This window comes from Symphalangus syndactylus, chromosome 7 (assembly GCF_028878055.3).
Source record: "Symphalangus syndactylus isolate Jambi chromosome 7, NHGRI_mSymSyn1-v2.1_pri, whole genome shotgun sequence".
Taxonomy (NCBI): Eukaryota; Metazoa; Chordata; class Mammalia; order Primates; family Hylobatidae; genus Symphalangus; species Symphalangus syndactylus.
This window is the reverse complement of record NC_072429.2, coordinates 95,028,869-95,033,578: the sequence shown is the minus strand read 5'-3', so window position 1 is coordinate 95,033,578 and position 4,710 is coordinate 95,028,869. Positions and strand designations below refer to the sequence as shown.

The following is a 4,710-nucleotide window of genomic DNA, read 5'->3' as shown; positions in this document are numbered from 1 at the left end:
TCTGAAGCAATTAGGGGATAGTACTAATTAATATTCTGTTATTTTCAAGCAACTGAAACCATATCTTCCCTCTTAAGAAAAAGGGAAAATTACTGAGTGGAGACAAGGGAATCACACATAATGGAAGGAGAGTTTGACAGACAGGATGTGAAGAATATAGGGCAGCTCAGGGATCTCAGTAGCAGGAATGTGTGGACCTTTGTCAAGATCTGTCATTTAGGGATATGCATATAAAATACAAAGAAGAAAATTAAAACCACCTAGTATCTCACCTCCCAGAGGCAACCACCAGTATGCTTCTGACATATATTCTTCTCGTCTTTTTTTTTTTCCTTTGAGCATCTGGGTGAGTGTGTATATTTGTCACAAAATTGAGATTCTGCACTTTATGCTGTTTTGTGTCTTGCTCTTTTCACTTAACGTTATACTGAAACATTGAACTGTCATTGAAAGCTCTTTGAAATACATCTTTTAGTGGCTGCATAATTTTAGTATGTGGCTACGCCATAATTCATTTACGAGTCCTTATTGTTGAGCATATAAATTATTTTCAATTTTTCACTATTATAAAATATACTGTAATAAACATCACAGTACATTGTCTGAATTATTGTCTGAATTTCTGAGTGGGAAAAAAGGTTTCAATCAACGATTTAAGACAGAATCATCACCTGTGATTTTAAATGCCTGGGATAACCTGAAATATTCTGCCCAGCCAAAATACTGTTCCACTAACTTTGCCATTTTATGAGGGTATCCATTCTTTTTCACTCCATAATCAAAGCACCATTTTGTAAATCACTGACTTCTTAGTGCTCTAAATAGAACAACTTAGTCACTGGAAAGAAAGAATGACCCTAAAACCAAATCAATATCAGGCCAATTATTTATTCTTGGTCCTCAGACATGAATCTATTTTGTGGAGGCTAGATTTAATGACTGCCCCACTGGATTTTGGACTTGCATAGGACCTGTAGTCCTTTTGTTTTGGCCAATATCTCCCATTTGGAATGGATGTATTTACCCAATGCCTGTACCTTCATTGTACCTTGGAAGAAATAAACTTGTTTTTGATTTTACAGGTTCATGGATGGAAGGGAGTCAACTGATTGCATTCTGCTTTTCAGTAGACTTTTTCTTCTGGGTCAGGAGAGGAAGGAGGCAGATATGTTCTGGGAAGAGGGATAAAATCTGGGAGAAAATTAGGGACCTCAAGAGATTCTAGTTTTTAATCTTTTATTTAATAAACACCATGTGTCCGACATTGTTCTGAGGGTTTTATGAATATTTAGTCACTTAATCTTGCTACTAATGTGTATTAGTTCGTTCTCACACTGCTATAAAGAAATTCCTAAGACTAGGTAATTTATAAAGGAAAGAGGTTTAATTGACTCACAGTTCCAAATGGCTGGGGACACCTCAGGAAACTTATGATCATGGTGGGGAAGGGGAAGCCAGGACCTTCTTCACATGGCAGCAGGAGAGAGAAGTGCAAGCAGGGGAAATGTCAGACACTTATAAAACCATCAGATCTCATGAGAACTCATTCGCTATCATGAGAACAGGATAGGGGAAACCACCCCCATGATCCAATCACTTTCTTCCCTCAAGATGTGGGGATTACAGGTCCCTCCCCCAATACATGGGGATTACAATTCAAGATGAGATTTGTGTGAGGACACAGAGCCAAACCATATCATTCCATCCCTGACCTCTACCAAATATCATGTCCTCACATTTCAAAACCAATCATGCCTTCCCAACAGTCCCCCAAAGTCTTAACGCATTTCAGCATTAAGTCAAAAGCCACAGTCCAAAGTCTCATCTGAGACAAGACAAGTCCCTTCCATCCATGAACCTGTAAAATCAAAAACAAGTTTATTTCTTCCAAGGTACAATGAAGGTACAGGCATTGGGTAAATACATCCATTCCAAATGGGAGATATTGGCCAAAACAAAAGGACTACAGGTCCTATGCAAGTCCAAAATCCAGTGGGGCAGTCATTAAATCTTAAAGCTCCAACATAATCTACTCTGACTCCATGTCTCAAATCCAGGGCATGCTGATGCAAACGGTGGGCTCCCATGGCCTTGGGCAATTTTGTCCCTGTGGCTTTACAGGGTACAGCCCCACTCCCTGACTACTTTCATGGCTGGTATTGAGTGTCTGAGGCTTTTCCAGACACACAGTGCAAGCTGTTGGTGGATCTGCCATTCTGAGGTCTGGAGGCTGGTGGCCCTCTTCTCACAGCTCCTCTAGGCAGTGCCCCAGTGGAGACCCTGTGTGGGGGCTCCAACCCTGTATTTCCCCTTTGTATTGCTCTTGCAGATGTTCTCCATGAGGGCTTTGCCCCTGCAGACTTCTGCCTGGACATCCAGGAGTTTCCATACATCCTCTGAAATCTAGGCAGAGTTTCTCAAACCTCAATTCTTGACTTCTGTGCATGTGCAGGCCCAACACCACATGGAAGCTGCCAAATCTTGGGGCTTGCACCCTCAGAAGCAATGGCCTGAGTTGTACGTTGGCTCCTTTTAGCCATGACTGGGATGCAGGGAACCAAGTCCTGAGACGGCACAAAGCAGCAAGGCCCTGGGCCTGGCCCATGAAACCATTTTTTCCTTCTAGGCTTCCCAACCTGTGATGGGAGGGGTTACAGTGAAGACCTCTGACAGGCCCTGGAGATATTTTCCCCATTGTCTTGGTGATTGACATTTGACTCCTCATTACTTACGCAAATTTCTGCAGTTGGCTTGAAGTTCTCCCCAGAAAATGGGTTTTTCTTTTCTATTACATTGTCAGACTACAAATTTTCCAAACTTTTATGCTTTGCTTCCCTTTTAAATGGAAGTTCCAATTTCAGATCATCTCTCTCAAGTTCAAAGTTCTACAGATTTCTAGGGCAGGGGCAAAATGCTACCAGTCTCTTTGCTAAAGCATAGCAAGAGTGACCCTTGCTCTAGTTTCCAGTAAGTTCCTCATCTCCATCTGTGACCACCTCAGCCTGGACTTCATTGTCCATATCACTATCAGCATTTTGGTCAAAACCATTCAACAAGTCTCTAGGAAGTTTCAAACTTTCCCACATCTTCCTGTCTTCTTCTGAGCCCTCCAAACTGTTCCAACCTCTGCCTGTTACAAAGTTGATTTCACATTTTCGGGTATCCTTATAGCATTACCTCACTCTCCGCAGTACCAATTCTCTGTATTAGTCCATTCTCACACTGCTATAAAGAACTTCCCTGAGACTGGGTAATTTATAAAGAAAAGAGGTTTAATTGACTCACAGTTCCACATGGCTGGGAACACCTCAGGAAACTTACAACCACGGTGGAAGGTGAAGGCAAAGCAAGGGCCTTCTTCACATGGCAGCAGGAGAGAGAGGTGCAAGCAGGCGAAATGCCAGTCACTTATAAAACCGTCAGATCTCATGATAACTCACTCACTATTGTGAGAACAAGATGGGGGAACCGCCCCCATGATCCAATCGCTTCCCTCCCTCAACACGTGGGGATTATAGGTCCCTCCCTTGAAACATGGGGATTACAATTGAAGATGAGATTCAGGTGAGGACACAGAGTCAAACCATATCATAATGTTATGAAGCAAGCATTATTATTACCTTCATTGTATGGATGAGAAGACTGAATCACAGAAGTAAAAGTAAGGGGTAAAGCTGGGATTTGAACGCTGAAACACTGGCTCTCAACAACTGTACCTTGTTTCCATGAATATACTGAAGTTTACATTTTAAAATCAGGATGGTTGGCCAGGCGCGGTGGCTCATGCTTGTAATCCCAGCACTTTGGGAGGCCGAGGCAGGCGGATCACGAGGTCAGGAGATCGAGACCACGGTGAAACCCCGTCTCTACTAAAAATACAAAAAATTAGCCGGGCGTGGTGGCGGGCACCTGTAGTCCCAGCTATTTGGAGAGGCTGAGGCAGGAGAATGGCGTGAACCTGGGAGGCAGAGCTTGCAGTGAGCCGAGATAGCGCCACTGCACTCCAGCCTGGGCGACAGAGTGAGACTCCGTCTCCAAAAAATAAAAATAAAAAAATAAAATCAGGATGGTTGAAAAATGCTCAAACACTATAATCAAAGAACATCAAGCCAATATGCTTTTTTTTCTTTTACTGGACTTTAGTATTTCTTATCTTGTACAACCCAAGCATTAGCAACCTGGGCATCCCTAGGTCTTCCAAGTCTCACTTTAATATTGTAAAAACTGGCTCAATGCTCTCTTTAGCAGCACATAGACTAAAATTGGAATGATGCAGAGAAGATTACCATGGCTCTTGCACAAGGATGACGTGCAAATTCATGTTCACAAAAATTCATTTGTGATTCATGTTCTTGTTAATGAGCAATAAGAAAACACCTGAAGGTACAAAACTCACTGATAATACTAAGTATAGAGATAAATACAAAATATTATGACAAGGTAATTGTGGTGTGTAAACTACTCATGCCCTGAGTAGAAAGACCAAAAGATGAACCTATCAACTATGATGATGATAACAATTTTTCAAGACAGACAGTGTAAGATATAAATAGAAACAACTAAAAGTTAAAAAGTAGGGGTGATGAAGTTAAAATATAGACTTTGTATTAGTTTTCTCTTTGCTTGTTTGTTTTTGCGATCAATGTTAAGTTTTCATTAGTTTAAAATAATCGGTTATAAGACATTATTAACAAGCTTCATGGTAACCTC

The 4,710-nt window shown here is 41.5% G+C and overlaps 1 non-coding gene across 1 annotated transcript; it reads left to right on the top strand.

Moving 5' to 3' along the window:
• Positions 1-4,232: 4,232 nt before the first annotated feature.
• On the top strand, positions 4,233-4,339 carry LOC129487037 (U6 spliceosomal RNA). The gene has a single exon (XR_008659174.1). It is a non-coding gene; the product is annotated as a U6 spliceosomal RNA (small nuclear RNA).
• The last annotated feature ends 371 nt before the right edge of the window (positions 4,340-4,710 follow it).